This window comes from Oncorhynchus gorbuscha, linkage group LG16 (genome assembly GCF_021184085.1).
Source record: "Oncorhynchus gorbuscha isolate QuinsamMale2020 ecotype Even-year linkage group LG16, OgorEven_v1.0, whole genome shotgun sequence".
NCBI lineage: Eukaryota > Metazoa > Chordata > Actinopteri > Salmoniformes > Salmonidae > Oncorhynchus > Oncorhynchus gorbuscha.
The window spans coordinates 85,511,034-85,530,450 of NC_060188.1; the positions used below are offsets into that span (position 1 = coordinate 85,511,034).

General features: G+C 45.4%; 1 protein-coding gene across 8 annotated transcripts in view; it reads right to left on the reverse strand.

Annotated features, from left to right (window-relative positions):
* LOC123999283 (spermatid perinuclear RNA-binding protein-like) overlaps positions 1-19,417 on the reverse strand; it is a 209,602-nt gene that overhangs the window by 187,694 nt on the left and 2,491 nt on the right. For 2 of the 8 annotated variants that reach the window (XM_046304889.1, XM_046304887.1), the window contains exon 2: positions 14,340-14,407. The exons of the other annotated variants lie outside the window; for them this stretch is intronic. The gene's annotated coding sequence lies outside the window, so the exon portion shown is untranslated. The remainder of the gene's footprint in view (positions 1-14,339; positions 14,408-19,417) is intronic. 8 annotated transcript variants of the gene reach the window in all.

The following is a 19,417-nucleotide window of genomic DNA, read 5'->3' on the forward strand; positions in this document are numbered from 1 at the left end:
GGGAGAGAGGCAGAGGCAGAGAGGCAGAGGGAGAGAGGCAGAGGCAGAGAGGCAGAGGGAGAGGCAGAGGCAGAGGCAGAGGCAGAGGCAGAGGCAGAGGCAGAGGCAGAGGCAGAGGCAGAGGCAGAGGCAGAGAGCAGAGAGAGAGCAGGAGAGAGAGGAGAGAGAGGCAGAGAGAGAGAGAGAGAGGCAGAGAGAGAGAGAGAGAGGCAGAGAGAGAGAGAGAGAGAGGCAGAGAGAGAGAGAGAGCAGGCAGAGAGAGAGAGAGAGGCAGAGACAGAGAGAGGAGGCAGAGAGAGAGAGAGAGAGGCAGAGAGAGAGAGAGAGAGGCAGAGAGAGAGAGAGAGAGGCAGAGAGAGAGAGAGAGAGGCGAGACAGAGAGAGAGAGGCAGAGAGAGAGAGAGGGAGGCGAGAGAGAGAGAGAGGCGAGACAGAGAGAGAGACAGAGAGGGAGAGACAGAGAGGGAGGCCGAGAGAGAGGGGAGAGAGGGAGGGAGACAGAGAGGGAGAGAGAGAGGAGGCCGAGACAGAGAGGGGAGACAGAGAGAGAGGAGGGAGAGAGAGGGGGAGAGAGGAGGCCGAGACAGAGAGGGAGGCCGAGACAGAGAGGGAGGCCGAGACAGAGAGGGAGGCCGAGACGAGACAGAGAGGAGGCCGAGACAGAGAGGGAGGCCGAGACAGAGAGGGAGGCCGAGACAGAGAGGGAGGCCGAGACAGAGAGGGAGGCCGAGACAGAGAGGGAGGCCGAGACAGAGAGGGAGGCCGAGACAGAGAGGGAGGCCGAGACAGAGAGGGAGGCCGAGACAGAGAGGGAGGCCGAGACAGAGAGGGAGGCCGAGACAGAGAGGGAGGCCGAGACAGAGAGGGAGGCCGAGACAGAGAGGGAGGCCGAGACAGAGAGGGAGGCCGAGACAGAGAGGGAGGCCGAGACAGAGAGGGAGGCCGAGACAGAGAGGGAGGCCGAGACAGAGAGGGAGGCCGAGACAGAGAGGGAGGCCGAGAGGAGGAATGGCCAGTGTGACCTGACAGCAAGTGGTAATCCATGGTAAAAGGTGGAAGTGGCACTGAAAGAATAGATGACACCAGCCAGTGATCCACGGAGGACCAGCTATGGGTTTCACTGTCACACTATTTCAATGATGGAGGATGAGGCTCAGGCTCAGTGTGCATCCTTAATAGGGCTCCCGAGTGGCGCAGCGGTCCAAGGCACTGCATCTCAGTGCCAGAGGCATCACTACAGACCCTGGTTCGATTCCAGGCTGTATCGCAACCGGCCGTGAATGGGAGTCCCATAGGGCGGCACACAATTGTTCAGGGTTTGGCCAGCGTAGGCCCTCATTGTAATACATTTTCCTCATCAATCTACAAATAAGAGATGTGACAAACGACAAAGTGAAAACACGTTTTAGATTTTTTTTTACAAAAAATAATATAAAATTAAATAATAATATGTATTCAGACCGTTTGCTATGAGACTCGAAATTGAGCTCCATCCTGTTACCATTGATCAACCTTGAGATGTTTCTACAGATTGATTGGTGTCCACCTGTGGTAAATTCAATTGATTGGGCATGGTTTGGAAAGACACACACCTGTCTATATAAAGGTTGCACAGATGACCGTGCATGTCAGAGCAAAAACCAAGCCATGAAGTCGAAGGAATTGTCCGTAGAGCTCCGAGACAGGATTGTTTTGAGGCATAGATCTGGGGAAGGGTACCAAAACATTTCTGCAGCATTGAAGGTCCCCAAAAACACAGTGGCCTCCATCATTCTTAAATGGAAGAAAATTGGAACCTCCAAGACTCTTCCTAAAGCTGGCCACCCGGCCAAACTGAACAATCGGAGGAGAAGGGCCTTGGTCAGGGAGGTGACCAAGAACCCAATGGTCACTGACGGAGCTCTAGAGTTCCTCTGTGGAGATAGGAGAACCTTCCAGAAGGATAACCATCTCTGCAGCACTCCACCAGTCAGGCCTTCATGGTAGAGTGGCCAGATGGAAGCCACTCTTCAGTAAAAGGCACATGACAGCCCGCTTGAAATTTGCCAAAAGGCAACTAAAGGACTCTCAGACCATTAGAAACAAGATTCTCTGGTATGATGAAACCCAGATTGAACACTTTGCCCTGAATGCCAAGCATCACATCTGGAGGAAACCAGGCACCATTCATCACCTGGCCAATACCATCTCTACAGTGAAGGATGGTGGTGGCAGCATCATGATGTGGGAATGTTTTTCAGCAACAGGGACTGTGAGACAAGTCAGGATCAAGGGAAAGATGAACGGAGCAAAGTACAGAGAGATCCTTGATGAAAACCTGCTCCAGAGCGCTCAGGACCTCAGACTGGGGCAAAGGTTCACCTTCCAACAGGACAACCACCCTAAACACAAAGCCAAGACAACAAAGGAGTGTCTTCAGGACAAGTCTCACGATGCCCTTGAGTGACCCAGCCAGAGGCCGGACTTGAACCTGATCAAACGTCTCTGGAGAGACCTGAAAATAGCTGTGCAGCAAAACTCCCTATCTAGCCTGACAGAGCTTGAGAGGATCTGCAGGGAAGAATGGGATAAACTCCTCAAATACAGGTGTGCCAAGCTTGTAGAGTCATACCCAAGAAGACTAGATGCTGTAAAAGCTGCCAAAGGTGCTTCAACAAAGTACTTAGTAAAGGGTCTGAATACTTATGTAAATGTAATATTTCATATCTATATCTATATCTACACTATATCTACACTGCCCCTACTCGGATGGTATCGCGCCGTCCCAACCTTCGCTCTCTCTCCCCCGCTACTCTCTCCTCTTCCATCCTATCATCTCTTCCCTCCGCTCAAACCTTCTCCCACCTATCTCCTGATTCTGCCTCCTCAACCCTCCTCTCCTCCCTCTCTGCATCCCTTGACTCTCTATGTCCCCTATCCTCCAGGCCGGCTCGGTCCTCCCCTCCCGCTCCGTGGCTCGATGACTCATTGCGAGCTCACAGAACAGGGCTCCGGGCAGCCGAGCGGAAATGGAGGAAAACTCGCCTCCCTGCGGACCTGGCATCCTTTCACTCCCTCCTCTCTACATTTTCCTCCTCTGTCTCTGCTGCTAAAGCCACTTTCTACCACGTAAATTCCAAGCATCTGCCTCTAACCCTAGGAAGCTCTTTGCCACCTTCTCCTCCCTCCTGAATCCTCCGCCCCCTCCCCCCTCCTCCCTCTCTGCAGATGACTTCGTCAACCATTTTGAAAAGAAGGTCGACGACATCCGATCCTCGTTTGCTAAGTCAAACGACACCGCTGGTTCTGCTCACACTGCCCTACCCTGTGCTCTGACCTCTTTCTCCCTCTCTCTCCAGATGAAATCTCTCGTCTTGTGACGGCCGGCCGCCCAACAACCTGCCCGCTTGACCCTATCCCCTCCTCTCTTCTCCAGACCATTTCCGGAGACCTTCTCCCTTACCTCACCTCGCTCATCAACTCATCCCTGACCGTTGGCTACGTCCCTTCCGTCTTCAAGAGAGCGAGAGTTGCACCCCTTCTGAAAAAACCTACACTCGATCCCTCCGATGTCAACAATTACAGACCAGTATCCCTTCTTTCTTTTCTCTCCAAAACTCTTGAACGTGCCGTCCTTGGCCAGCTCTCCCGCCATCTCTCTCTGAATGACCTTCTTGATCCAAATCAGTCAGGTTTCAAGACTAGTCATTCAACTGAGACTGCTCTCCTCTGTATCACGGAGGCGCTCCGCACTGCTAAAGCTAACTCTCTCTCCTCTGCTCTCATCCTTCTAGATCTATCGGCTGCCTTCGATACTGTGAACCATCAGATCCTCCTCTCCACCCTCTCCGAGTTGGGCATCTCCGGCGCGGCCCACGCTTGGATTGCGTCCTACCTGACAGGTCGCTCCTACCAGGTGGCGTGGCGAGAATCTGTCTCCTCACCACGCGCTCTCACCACTGGTGTCCCCCAGGGCTCTGTTCTTGGCCCTCTCCTATTCTCGCTATACACCAAGTCACTTGGCTCTGTCATAACCTCACATGGTCTCTCTTATCATTGCTATGCAGACGACACACAATTAATCTTCTCCTTTCCCCCTTCTGATGACCAGGTGGCGAATCGCATCTCTGCATGTCTGGCAGACATATCAGTGTGGATGACGGATCACCACCTCAAGCTGAACCTCGGCAAGACGGAGCTGCTCTTCCTCCCGGGGAAGGACTGCCCGTTCCATGATCTCGCCATCACGGTTGACAACTCCATTGTGTCCTCCTCCCAGAGCGCCAAGAACCTTGGCGTGATCCTGGACAACACCCTGTCGTTCTCAACTAACATCAAGGCGGTGGCCCGTTCCTGTAGGTTCATGCTCTACAACATCCGCAGAGTACGACCCTGCCTCACACAGGAAGCGGCGCAGGTCCTAATCCAGGCACTTGTCATCTCCCGTCTGGATTACTGCAACTCGCTGTTGGCTGGGCTCCCTGCCTGTGCCATTAAACCCCTTCAACTCATCCAGAACGCCGCAGCCCGTCTGGTGTTCAACCTTCCCAAGTTCTCTCACGTCACCCCGCTCCTCCGTTCTCTCCACTGGCTTCCAGTTGAAGCTCGCATCCGCTACAAGACCATGGTGCTTGCCTACGGAGCTGTGAGGGGAACGGCACCTCAGTACCTCCAGGCTCTGATCAGGCCCTACACCCAAACAAGGGCACTGCGTTCATCCACCTCTGGCCTGCTCGCCTCCCTACCACTGAGGAAGTACAGCTCCCGCTCAGCCCAGTCAAAACTGTTCGCTGCCCTGGCCCCCCAATGGTGGAACAAACTCCCTCACGACGCCAGGACAGCGGAGTCAATCACCACCTTCCGGAGACACCTGAAACCCCACCTCTTTAAGGAATACCTAGGATAGGTTAAGTAATCCCTCTCACCCCACCCCCCCTAAGTTTTAGATGCACTATTGTAAGTGACTGTCCCACTGGATGTCATAAGGTGAATGCACCAATTTGTAAGTCACTCTGGATAAGAGCGTCTGCTAAATGACTTAAATGTAAATATAGTGCCTTGCGAAAGTATTCAGCCCCCTTGAACTTTGCGACCTTTTGCCACATTTCAGGCTTCAAACAAAGATATAAAACTGTATTTTTTTGTGAAGAATCAACAACAAGTGGGACACAATCATGAAGTGGAACGACATTTATTGGATATTTCAAACTTTTTTAACAAATCAAAAACTGAAAAATTGGGCGTGCAAAATAATTCAGCCCCCTTAAGTTAATACTTTGTAGCGCCACATTTTGCTGCGATTACAGCTGTAAGTCGCTTGGGGTATGTCTCTATCAGTTTTGCACATCGAGAGACTGAATTTTTTTCCCATTCCTCCTTGCAAAACAGCTCGAGCTCAGTGAGGTTGGATGGAGAGCATTTGTGAACAGCAGTTTTCAGTTCTTTCCACAGATTCTCGATTGGATTCAGGTCTGGACTTTGACTTGGCCATTCTAACACCTGGATATGTTTATTTTTGAACCATTCCATTGTAGATTTTGCTTTATGTTTTGGATCATTGTCTTGTTGGAAGACAAATCTCCGTCCCAGTCTCAGGTCTTTTGCAGACTCCATCAGGTTTTCTTCCAGAATGGTCCTGTATTTGGCTCCATCCATCTTCCCATCAATTTTAACCATCTTCACTGTCCCTGCTGAGGAAAAGCAGGCCCAAACCATGATGCTGCCACCACCATGTTTGACAGTGGGGATGGTGTATTCAGGGTGATGAGCTGTGTTGCTTTTACGCCAAACATAACGTTTTGCATTGTTGCCAAAAAGTTCAATTTTGGTTTCATCTGACCAGAGCACCTTCTTCCACATGTTTGGTGTGTCTCCCAGGTGGCTTGTGGCAAACTTTACACGACACTTTTTATGGATATCTTTAAGAAATGGCTTTCTTCTTGCCACTCTTCCATAAAGGCCAGATTTGTGCAATATACGACTGATTGTTGTCCTATGGACAGAGTCTCCCACCTCAGCTGTAGATCTCTGCAGTTCATCCAGAGTGATCATGGGCCTCTTGGCTGCATCTCTGATCAGTCTTGTATGAGCTGAAAGTTTAGAGGGACGGCCAGGTCTTGGTAGATTTGCAGTGGTCTGATACTCCTTCCATTTCAATATTATCGCTTGCACAGTGCTCCTTGGGATGTTTAAAGCTTGGGAAATTTTTGTATCCAAATCCAGCTTTAAACTTCTTCACAACAGTATCTCGGACCTGCCTGGTGTGTTCCTTGTTCTTCATGATGCTCTCTGCGCTTTTAACGGACCTCTGAGACTATCACAGTGCAGGTGCATTTATACGGAGAATTGATTACACACAGGTGGATTGTATTTATCATCATTAGTCATTTAGGTCAACATTGGATCATTCAGAGATCCTCACTGAACTTCTGGAGAGAGTTTGCTGCACTGAAAGTAAAGGGGCTGAATAATTTTGCACGCCCAATTTTTCAGTTTTTGATTTGTTAAGAAAGTTTGAAATATCCAATAAATGTCGTTCCACTTGTTGATGATTCTTCACAAAAAAAATAGTTTTATATCTTTATGTTTGAAGCCTGAAATGTGGCAAAAGGTCGCAAAGTTCAAGGGGGCCGAATACTTTCGCAAAGCACTGTGTATGTATGTATATATATATATATTATATATATATATATATATATATATATGTATATGTAATATGTAATATGTAATATATATATATACACACACACACACACACATTGCTAAAAACCTGTTTTTGCCTTATGATTATGGGGTATTGTGTGTAGATTCAGGAAGGGAAAAAACTATTTAATACATTATAGAATAAGGCTGTAATGTATCAAAATGTGGAAAAAGTGAAGAGGTCTGAATACTTTCCAAATGCACTGCAGGTGTTTATCATCCCAGCCTGGTCTCAGACTAGACATAACATAGTAAATGTAAATACGGAACCCTCAAATTACTATGATATGTTATGTCTACCAACCCAAAGGTTGCGAATTCAAATCTCATCGTGGACAACTTCAGCATATTAGCAACATTTCAACTACTTACTACTTTGATACTTTGCATCTACTTAGCATGTTAAACTACTCTGATTTATACTATACTGAAAAATTAATGCAACATGTAAAGTGTTGCTCCCATGTTTCATGAGCTGAAATAAAAGATCCCAGTAATTTTCCATACGCACAAAAAGCCTACTTCTTTCAAATTTTGTGCAGAAATTGGTTTACATCCGAGTCATACTAATAATGCTACAAATTAAGTTAATTGCTAAAACAATTTATTAACTTTCATTCAAGGATAACACTTTTAATTGGTCAAGTTTAGTAAGCTACAGAGACAGATAGCAGTGTTTGCTTTGTTTCCCCTTTATCTCCCGTGTGTGTGTGTGTGTGTGTGTGTGTGTGTGTGTGTGTGTGTGTGTGTGTGTGTGTGTGTGTGTGTGTGTGTGTGTGTGTGTGTGTGTGTGTGTGTGTGTGTGTGTGTGTGTGTGCACACGCCAGTACGTGTGTTATGACCTCCCATGGTCCATCTTCTCCACTCTACCTTGTACAGGACGCCTTACATGGCCATTCCTATCCACGCCTCACTCTGCCTGGTTAAGCTCCAGTTTCTGACTGCTGTAGCATATCTCTGTCCCAAATGGCAACCTATCCGACACATAGCGCACTACATTTGCCCAAGGTCCATGTCCAAAGTAGTGCACTATATTGGGAGCCATTTGGGAAGAACACGTCTATATATTTTTTGTTTATTTAACCAGGTAAGTTGACTGAGAACACGTTCTCATTTATAGCAACGACCTGGGGAATAGTTACAGGGGGATGAATGAGCCAATTTGGAATTTAGTCAGGACACCGGGGTTAAAACCCCTACTCTTACGATAAGTGCCATGGGATCTTTTAGTGACCACAGAGAGTCAGAACACCCGTTTAACATCCCATCTGAAAGACAGCACCCTACCCAGGGCAATGTCCCCATTCACTGCCCTGGGGAATTGGGAGAAAAAAAATTTAGACCAAAGGAAAGAGTGCCTCCTACTGGCCCTCGAACACAACTTCCAGCAGCATCTGGTCTCCCATCCAGGGACCAACCCTGCTTAGCGGCAAGTCAGCAGTGGGTTGCAGGGTGGTATACTACTGGCAGGGTGGTATGCTGCTGGCAGGGTGGTATGCTGCTGGCAGGGTGGTATGCTGCTGGCAGGGTGGTATGCTGCTGGCAGGGTGGTATGCTGCTGGCAGGGTGGTATGCTGCTGGCAGGGTGGTATGCTGCTGGCAGGGTGGTAGGCTGCTGGCAGGGTGGTAGGCTGCTGGCAGGGTGGTAGGCTGCTGGCAGGGTGGTATACTGTTGGCAGGGTGGTATACTGTTGGCAGGGTGGTATACTGTTGGCAGGGTGGTATGCTGTTGGCAGGGTGGTATGCTGTTGGCAGGGTGGTATGCTGTTGGCAGGGTGGTATGCTGTTGGCAGGGTGGTATGCTGTTGGCAGGGTGGTATGCTGTTGGCAGGGTGGTATACTACTGGCAGGGTGGTATACTACTGGCAGGGTGGTATACTACTGGCAGGGTGGTATACTACTGGCAGGGTGGTATGCTGCTGGCAGGGTGGTATGCTGCTGGCAGGGTGGTATGCTGCTGGCAGGGTGGTATGCTGCTGGCAGGGTGGTATACTACTGGCAGGGTGGTATACTACTGGCAGGGTGGTATGCTGTTGGCAGGGTGGTATGCTGTTGGCAGGGTGGTATACTACTGGCAGGGTGGTATGCTGTTGGCAGGGTGGTATACTACTGGCAGGGTGGTATACTACTGGCAGGGTGGTATACTACTGGCAGGGTGGTATACTACTGGCAGGGTGGTATGCTGCTGGCAGGGTGGTATGCTGCTGGCAGGGTGGTATGCTGCTGGCAGGGTGGTATGCTGCTGGCAGGGTGGTATGCTGCTGGCAGGGTGGTATGCTGCTGGCAACTCCGTTTCCGCTGCCTTACTGCGTGGCTCTGCTCAGCACTCTGCTCACTACTGTCAGCTTCTCCCACTATTATACAACCCATTTACAGCATCACTGAACAGAAGCTTTGTTTCCACTGGCCTCACAGAGACACAGACATGCATGGGCAAAAAACACACACACACACACAGTATGCAAATGTATGTTAGCCTTCACCTATCGCTGTAGCACTATCAGCTGATGTCTGTTACCATGTCCTTACCTACTTATTAATGTAAAGGGTTTTATTGATTTATGCAGATCCCAACAGCACACATGAATTTAATATTTCTCTAAATCCAGTTGGCTGGACCACTGGAGGTTTAGTAAAATACCCTAGAATTGGCCCAAACCCTGCTGGCTACCAACTGTCCAATAAAGAGAATATGGAAATGTGCAGAAAGCAGAATTCGCGTCGGAGTTTCTTCAGGCACATGCGCACAAACACACACCAGGGTTTCTTTTACCCAGTAATTGCTGACTTTTGATGGAAAAGACAATAAATAAAATTGTCCGGGAGAAGAAAAAGATCCCATTTCAAAATAAATGTCACAACTTCCGCCGAAGTTGGTGCCTCTCCTTGTTCGGGCGGCGTTCGACGTCACCGGTTTTCCAGCCACCGTTTCATTGTCCATTTGTTTATTGTACACACCTGGTTTCCATTACATTATTATTTATTCCCTATTTAACCCTCTGGTTCCCACATGGTTTTGTGCGTGTTTGTTCTGTGTTTAGCAGTCGATACTAGGATGTGTGCTCAGCCCCCTCCTGTGCTCCATGACTGCGTGGCCACGCACGCCTCCAACTCAATCATCAAGTTTGCAGACGACACAACAGTAGTAGGCTTGATGACCAACAAGACAGCCTACAGAGAGGAGGCAAGGGCCCTGGTGGAGTGGTGCCCAGAAAATAACCTCTCCCTCAATGTCAACAAAACGAATGAGATGATGGTGGAGGGAGCATACCCCTATCCACAGACGGGACTGCAGTGGAGAAGGAGAAAGATTAGTTCCTCAGCGTACACATCACTGACCATCTGAAATGGTCCACCCACACAGACAGTGTGGTGAAGAAGGCGCAACAGCACCTCTTCAACCTCAGGAGGCTGAAGAAATTTGGCTCTGTCCCTAACACGGAACCAAAACAGTCTGCGCACGTGCTCCATCGTGCACAAATGTATTTTGTCCCCCCACACCAAACACAACACGTAGGTTAAAATATCAAAACAAACTCTGAACCAACTACATTAATTCGGGTGAAGGTTGAAAAGCATTAAGCATGTATGGCAATGTAGCTAGCTAGCTTGCACATGCTTGCTAATTTGTCCTATTTAGCTAGCTTGCTGTTGCGAGCCAATTTGTCCTGGGATATAAACATTGAGTTGTTATGTTACCTGAAATGCACAAGGTCCTCTACTCCGACAATTAATCCACACATAAAACGGTCAACCAAATCGTTTCCAGTCATCTCTCCTCCTTCCAGACTTTTTCATCTTTGAACTTATATGGTGATTGGCATCTACACTTTCATAGTATTACCACGGCGACCGGCAACACAGTTAAGTCTTTCAATCACCCACGTAGGTATAACCAATGAGGAGATGGCACGTGGGTACCTGCTTCTATAAACCAATGAGGAGATGGGAGAGGCAGGACTTGCAGCGTGATCTGCGTGAGAAATAGGAATGACTTCTATTTTAGCCCTTGGCAACGCAGACGCTCGTTGGCGCGTGCCAGCAGTGTGGGTGCAATAATTGAATAACAACAAAATGTATTTTGCAACACTTGCGCACGCGACGTGTCCGTTTTGGTCAGCATGTAAGACCCTCACAAACATGTACAGGTGCACAAATGAGAGCATCCTGACAGGCTGTATCACTGTCTGGTATGGCAACTGCACCCCCGGCAACCGCAGGGCTCTCCAGAGGGTGGTGCAGTCTGCCCAATGCATCACCGGGGGCACACCTAGAGACTGAAAAACCGCTTCTATCTCAAGGCCATCAGACTGCTAAATAGCCATGACTAGCCAGCTACCAACCAGTTACTCAAACCTGCACCTTAGAGGCAGCTGCCTTATATACATTGACATGGAATCACTGTCCACTTTAATAATGAAACACTAGTCACTTTAATAATGTTTACATACTGCTATGTTCATCTCATATGTATATACTATTCTATTCTGCTGTATTTTAGTCTATGCCACTCCAACATTGCTCGATCTAATATTGATATATTTCTTAACATTTGTGTATTGATGTGAATTGTTAGATACTACTGCACTGTTGGAGCTAGGAACACAAGCATTTCACTACACCCGCCATAACATCTGCTATAAATGTGTATGTGACCAATAACATTTGATTTAATTTTGTGAAACCTGAACATTTGACCTACCTTCCATCAAAGCAGCCTAGCCTAAATCCATTTCTATAAATGTGTCGGAAATTATTTTATAAAGACTTCCATATGCATTGAAATAAGTAGCCTATTTCTCTCCTGTTGTATTGGTTTTCAAATAAACTTTTTTCATCGTCCAGTAGCCAAAGGCATAATCCTAGTCATATTAGCAACCCATGCTAGTTGTGGACAATTCTAGTCATATTAGCAACCCATGCTAGTTATGGACAATCCTAGTCATATTAGCAACCCATGCTAGTTGTGGACAATCCTAGTCATATTAGCAACCCATGCTAGTTGTGGACAATCCTAGTCATATTAGCAACCCATGCTAGTTATGGACAATCCTAGTCATATTAGCAACCCATGCTAGTTGTAGACAATCCTAGTCATATTAGCAACCCATGCTAGTTGTGAACAATCCTAGTCATATTAGCAACCCATGCTAGTTGTGGACAATCCTAGTCATATTAGCAACCCATGCTAGTTATGGACAATCCTAGTCATATTAGCAACCCATGCTAGTTGTGGACAATCCTAGTCATATTAGCAACCCATGCTAGTTATGGACAATCCTAGTCATATTAGCAACCCATGCTAGTTGTGGACAACCCTAGTCATATTAGCAACCCATGCTAGTTGTGGACAATCCTAGTCATATTAGCAACCCATGCTAGTTATGGACAATCCTAGTCATATTAGCAACCCATGCTAGTTGTGGACAATCCTAGTCATATTAGCAACCCATGCTAGTTATGGACAATCCTAGTCATATTAGCAACCCATGCTAGTTATGGACAATCCTAGTCATATTAGCAACCCATGCTAGTTGTGGACAATCCTAGTCATATTAGCAACCCATGCTAGTTGTGGACAATCCTAGTCATATTAGCAACCCATGCTAGTTGTTGCATCTTTAGATCTCCCATCTTTCTAAATTTCAAATTGATATTTTCATTGTCACATGAACCAGCTCGCGTGTGCGGTGTAAGAGAAAAAAATGAAAGAAGAAAGAGCTAAACTATGATATCGTCACATTATAAGCGCAGCAATGCGCACAAGGCACATTATAAGCGCAGCAATGCGCACAAGGCAGTAGGCTACGCGCAATTTGCGGGAAAACACTGTTGTCTAAAGGGCACTGCACATGTGAGCTGTTTCATGTGACAGAGATGAAAATATCAGTTAGAAATTTAGGAGAGGAGATATAATAGGCTACTTTATGTATTAAAAAGTTTAGGTTTAAAACAATTACGTTTATGTTTTCAAAATGAATACGGCCTCCAGTTCATTGCAAAGTGGTGTGTGACGTGCTGATGAAGCCTGTTTTCAGTTGTCGTTTGATGGGAACTCGGAACACTGAATTATGCAAATGAACCTATAGACCAATAAGCATGACCAGTCAAATACATTTACATCGACTGGTATTTCCATCAAAGAAAAGGCTCAAATGCATTATTTCACAATATGACTTTTTTGTTATTTTTACTTATTGGATTCTTTGGGGGGGGGGGGGGGGGGCAATTACCGGGTTAACGGGGTCCTGTAAATTCAAATGCAGCTGGTCAAATGTCTGGCGCCACATTTTCCTAACGGAAACCCTGACACACAAGCGCACACACACAGCCTCAGGGAGGATACTGACCTGACCTTCAGCTCTTAAAAGAGCTGTTTACAATCTTCCTGCTCTTAGCAGTAAAAAGGGCCAGCCTGGCTGAAACCTGCTGACTCAGTGATGCTATCTCTTAACCTCACAAACAGACACACCTATTCTCCAGCCTTCACTTCACTTCTTCTCCATCTGACTGCATCCATACACAAGAGAAGAAAAAATGTTTGTGTCATGCAAAAAAAAATACAACAAACAATATAACGTCTGATCTTCCCGACTGGCTAGAGAACAATGGCTACGATGCTTCTCAGTTTCAGACCGTTTCTGCTGACCAACCTCAGGAGAGAAAGAAGAATCAGACAGACCTTAACTGCCATGGCCTGGACACTGACAGAGGGAAAAAGCTCATATTCACTCCCACCGTTCACATTTCCTATCACCTCTGCATGGAATGCAGGAATAGATCCAATCAGTAGGAAGGAGAAGACACGGAGCAAGTGTGAGAGATGCAGAGAGAGAGAAGGAAAAGGGAGAAAGAGAAGAGGGGGGGGCAGAGAGAGAGGGAAGGAAAAGGGAGAAAGAGAAGAGGGGGGGCAGAGAGAGAGGGAAGGAAAAGGGAGAAAGGAGAGAGAGAGATAAATAGTAGGGAGAGAGATACTAGGGAGAGAGAGAAAGACATGCAGAGAAAGATGGGTGAGAGAGTAGGGAGAAGGAGAAAGAGAGTGAAGGTAGGAGAGAGTAGAGAGAATGACAGAAGGGAGAGAGTGAGCGAGTGAGACAGAAGTATATCCAATGCTTGACCACATTAGAGATAATTGCCACAGATCTGCAAGCACAGCAGCTAAATTTGTGGGCCGTTGTCATGAGAAAAGGGCAGCAAGTGGAGCACAGACAACATTGTAAATACAACATATTAGTGATGCACTGATGACATTTTTGGCCGATACCGATATTTTCCTTGACAAAAAACCTGATACCGATAACCAGTATTTAACATTTTAGCAGTATTAAGCATTCTAGTACAAGTAAATATTTAACACACACACATGGACGCAGCGGTCTAATGCACAGCATCTCAGTGCAAGCGGCGTCACTACAGTCCCTGGTTCGAATCCAGGCTGTATCACATCCGGCCATGATTGGGAGTCCCATAGGGCGGCGCACAATTGGCCCAGCGTTGTCCGGGCCGTCATTGTAAATAAGAATTTGTTCTTAATGGGCTTGCCTAGTTAAAGAAAAGTTATATACACACTGACCAAAAAGTTGTTTTGTTGGCATTTGCGTATGTCCCTATTACCAGTAAAACATCATCAAAACCTATTTCTTTCAAAACCCACTTACTTGCTGTGCCGTTTTGTTGTTCAGTCGCTTCATTCTCAACCAGGACTTCTATGGAACACCGTCTGGGTCTTTGTGTGTCAAAAAAAGATAAATCAAATAACATAATCTGTTCCAGTAGCTACAGTTAGCTAGGTGTCATCATCTAAAATAACCCTCATTTATAAGACAGTTCTTATTTGATTAATGGTGGTCAGGACCATCTATGTGAAGCTAGCCGCAATAAGGATTAGCCACAATTGTGGACTTTGCAGTTAGCCTTCAAAATAAAAGTATGGAATAATTCTACTATTTGTATTAATTTGCATCACTGTCAATGACACTTATTTTGATGGAAAACTGCAAATTCCACTATTGTGCCTAATTCTTATTGTGGCTAGCGTCACAACACATAACCCTCTTCGGTCGAGCCTCAGTAGCCAGATGAAGCTAGCTGGCTGCTTATAACATTAGCTTTTGGGCAACAGGGTTAAGTAGCTATTTATTTTCTTGAACTGAAGTTCAATTTCAATAGGTGAACAACAAGTGGCAACCAAGCTAATACTTACTGAAGGATTCCTAAATCATTGCTAAGAATAATGAAAATGACTGCAGTTTCTACTGGTCATTGTTTTCAGGCTGGTTGTATTGGTGCTAGATACTAAATTAAAGCTAACTACCCCAGAAGTTGCGGTCGAACAAATGATGCTTTATTACCTACGCGTTATTGTAAACACATCGTTTGTGGCCTGTATTTGCTTGTTTGCAGAATTATGTACAGCTTTCACAGTGTTACTGTATATTTTAGGACACGCAAAGACCCAAACGGCATTACATAGTATGTATGTCGTGAAGCGAATAGCAGTGATGCTATTAATGTGTAACTCCGGCAGGGCAACATCTGAAAAATAGCGCACTTGGTAGTGTGTACCGGTGCTCGACCAGTCGGCGAAAGCCAACATCACCCACGACAGACAATGGTTGACTGTCAAGGGCAATGAATTCCATTATCTTGGAGTTAATGGATTTTGCCTTTTGAGTCGTCTCGCTGAAATTGTCTTACCCTTTCAAATGACTGCTGGACGTGTTGACTGCTCGATCCACACAGCAGACATTGTGGGCTAGGTGAGGAATGCTGTGTTGCACGTGTAGTGCAACATTTGAAGTGGCGTTATTACGTCCTGTACCTACCTACATTATATAGGTATGCACAGCAGCTTTGACATCTGTTTTTAACATCGCCGTTAAACTAGACATCGGTCGATACCGATGTTGGCATTTTTAGCTAATATTGTCCGATTCCGATATGTTCACCAATATATCGTGCATATCCTAAACCTATATTTATCTTGTTTATTTATTTTCCCATTTATACTATTTTCACACTGTACATAGAAAATAATATAACATTTGAAATGTATATATTATTTTAAAACTTTTGTGAGTGTAATGTTTACTGTTTATTTCCCTTGTTTATTGTCTATATTCCATCTGTTTTGGCAATGTAAAAAAAATGTCCCATGCCAATAAAGCCCTTTGAATTGAGAGACAGAAGGAAGAGAGAGAATTGAGAAAGGCCGCCGTAGACAGACCTGGCTCTCAAGGGAAGACAGGCTATGTGCACACTGCCCACAAAATGAGATGGAAATTGAGCTGCACTTTAACCTCCTGACAAATGTATGAGCATATTAGAGACACATATTTCCCTCCAATTGCACAGACCCACATACCCAATTTTGATAAAATCCCATCTTTTGGATGATATGGTGCAGTCACAACAGCAACATTTGTGACCTGTTCCCACAAGAAAAGGGCAACCAGTGAAGAACAAACACCATTGTAAATTCAACCCATATTTATGTTTATTTACTATCCCTGTCACGAATATTACCGAAGGTGACTCCCCTTCTTGTTCGGGTGGCGCTCGGCAGGCGTCGTCGCCGTTCTACTAGCTATCGCCGATCCGTTGTTCTGTGTTTGTTTAGTTTTGTCTAATTGGTAGCACCTGTTTCTAGTTTGGTTGTTAGGATAGGGTTTTATATAGTCTGTTTAGCCCGCTTCTGTTTCGTGCGGGCTTGTTCGTCTGTTTTGTTGGTTGAGTGTATTTTGTTGGCATTTGGGTTTCACGCTGTCCGTTTATATTTCTGTTCATTTGTGTTTCACTTTTGTACATGTTATGTTTCCGGGATATTAAAGCGTGTTGTTTTTCCCACATCTTTTGCTCTCTGCGCCTGACTCCACACCTCTTCACTCATTACCGTAACAATCCCTTTTGTAAATTAACTATTTGCAAATTATAAGACATTTGAAATGTCTTTATTCTTTTGGAACGTTTGTAAGTGTAATGTTTGCTGTTAATTTCACTTTTGTTTATTATCTATTTCACTTGCTTCGGTAATGTAAACATGTTTCCCATGCCCATAAAGCCCTTAAAATGAAATTGAATTGAGAAAGAGAAGAGAGACTCACATACAGTGGGGCAAAAAAGTATTTAGTCAGCACCAATTGTGCAAGTTCTCCCACTTAAAAAGATGAGAGGCCTGTAATTTTCATCATAGGTACACTTCAACTATGACAGACAAAATGGGGGGGGGGGGGGATCCAGAAAATCACATTGTAGGATTTTTAATTTATTTATTTGCAAATTATGGTGGAAAATAAGTATTTGGTCACCTACAAACAAGCAAGATTTCTGGCTCTCACAGACCTGTATTGTAGACTTGCACCAGGCTGGGAAGACAGAATCTGCAATAGGTAAGCAGCTTGGTTTGAAGAAATCAACTGTGGGAGTAATTATTAGGAAATGTAAGACATACAAGACCACTGATAATCTCCCTAGATCTGGGGCTCCATGCAAGATTTCACCCCGTAGGGTCAAAATGATCACGGTGAGCAAAAATCCCAGAACCACACAGGGGGACCTAGTGAATGACCTGCAGAGAGCTGGGACCAAAGTAACAAAGCCTACCATCGGTAACACACTACGCCGCCAGGGACTCAAATCTTGCAGTGCCAGACGTGTCCCCCTGCTTAAGCCAGTACATGTCCAGGCCCGTCTGAAGTTTGCTAGAGAGCATTTGAATGATCCAGAAGAATTTTGGGAGAATGTCGTATGGTCAGATGAAACCAAAATATTACTTTTTGGTAAAAACTAAACTCGTCGTGTTTGGAGGACAAAGAATGCCGAGTTGCATCCAAAGAATACCATACCTACTGTGGAGCATGGGGGTGGAAACATCATGCTTTGGGGCTGTTTTTCTGCAAATGGACCAGGACGACTGATCCATGTAAAGGAAAGAATGAATGGGGCCATGTATCGTGAGATTGAGTGAAAACCTCCATCAGCAAGGGCATTGAAGATGAAACGTGGCTGGGTCTTTCAGCATGACAATGATCCCAAACACACCACCCGGGCAACGAAGGAGTGGCTTCGTAAGAAGCATTTCAAGGTCCTGGAGTGGCCTAGCCAGTCTCCAGATCTCAACCCCATAGAAAATCTTTGGAGGGAGTTGAAAGTCTGTGTTGCCCAGCAACAGCCCCAAAACATCACTGCTCTAGAGGAGACCTGCATGGAGGAATGGGCCAAAATACCAGCAACAGTGTGTGAAAACCTTGTGAAGACTTACAGAAAAGGTTTGACCTCGTCATTGCCAACAAAGGGTATATAACAAAGTATTGAGATAAACTTTTGTTATTGACCAAATACTTTATTTTCCACCATAATTTGCAAATTAATTAAAAATCCTACAATGTGATTTTCTGGAGAAAAAACATCTCATTTTGTCTGTCATAGTTGAAGTAAACCTATAATGAAAATTACAGGCCTCTCATCTTTTTAAGTGGGACAACTTGCACAATTGGTGGCTGACTAAATACTTTTTTTCCCCACTGTACATCTCAGTCACATCAAGAGTGACTGAGGAAAATGATCCCTTTCCATCTATTAGGCAAACCTGCATACAGAACACATACAGTATGCCTACAAACAAACACAAGGCTGAGTTCTCCATAGTAAAAACTGTTTTTAAAGTCTAAATGTGTGTGTGTGTCCTATAAATCACATTGACTCCAACATCTAGGCCAGGGTCAACATAAATTATATTAATGGAAGATAAGCCAATACCAAGAGTCATCCAATCACCTCTCTGTATCCACAGCAATGACAACTAAAACGGTATGGTGCTGTACTCCCTTTTAATAATGACAACTGAAACTGTATGGTGCTGTACTCCCCTTTTAATAATGACAACTGAAACTGTATGGTGCTGTACTCCCCTTTTAATAATGACAACTGAAACTGTATGGAGCTGTACTCTCCTTTTAATAATGACAACTGAAACTGTATGGAGCTGTACTCCCCTTTTAATAATGACAACTGAAACTGTATGGTGCTGTACTCCCCTTTTAATAATGACAACTGAAACTGTATGGTGCTGTATACGAGAGGAGTGCTGCTGTACTACCCTTTTAATAATGACAACTGCTGGCCGTTTATTGAGCTCATAGGATGGGTAAACAGTTACACACTGTATATCTAAATTCTATGTCTTCACATTTTCTCAGACTCCGTTTATCAAGCCCACGGGAGTCCATAGTGGAGTACAGTTACATTATGTGGTGATTGTGAACTGGAAAACAGGGTGTTCTCTATTCTAACTGTGCAGTGAATCCACACATTTTTCTGACCACAGCTTCATCTTCACCAACAGAAATAACATAAAAACTTGGTTGCATTCAAGATAAAGGTATTTTTATGCGTCTGGTCACTGTAATTTTCTCTCGTAAACATAACATTCCCCAAGTGAGAACCACTTGGCCAGAAATCTCTGCAGTGTATGAACTAAGCATCATACACACATCCCACGGGGCACTCAATAGGAGAAAACAAAAAGGCCATGGAGTCATCAGAGTGGCAGTAAATGTGACAGAGGGTCTTTCTAAAGTGACAAAGCTCTGAACTTTAACCTTTACCCCATGGGAACACACCATCTCTCTCGCTCTATTCAGATGGCCATTGGAGTCCACTACAGCACCAAAACCTGCTCATTTGTGACACTTGAAAAAGCAGGTAGGTTGGAAGAAGCTACATGTAAGCATATTGC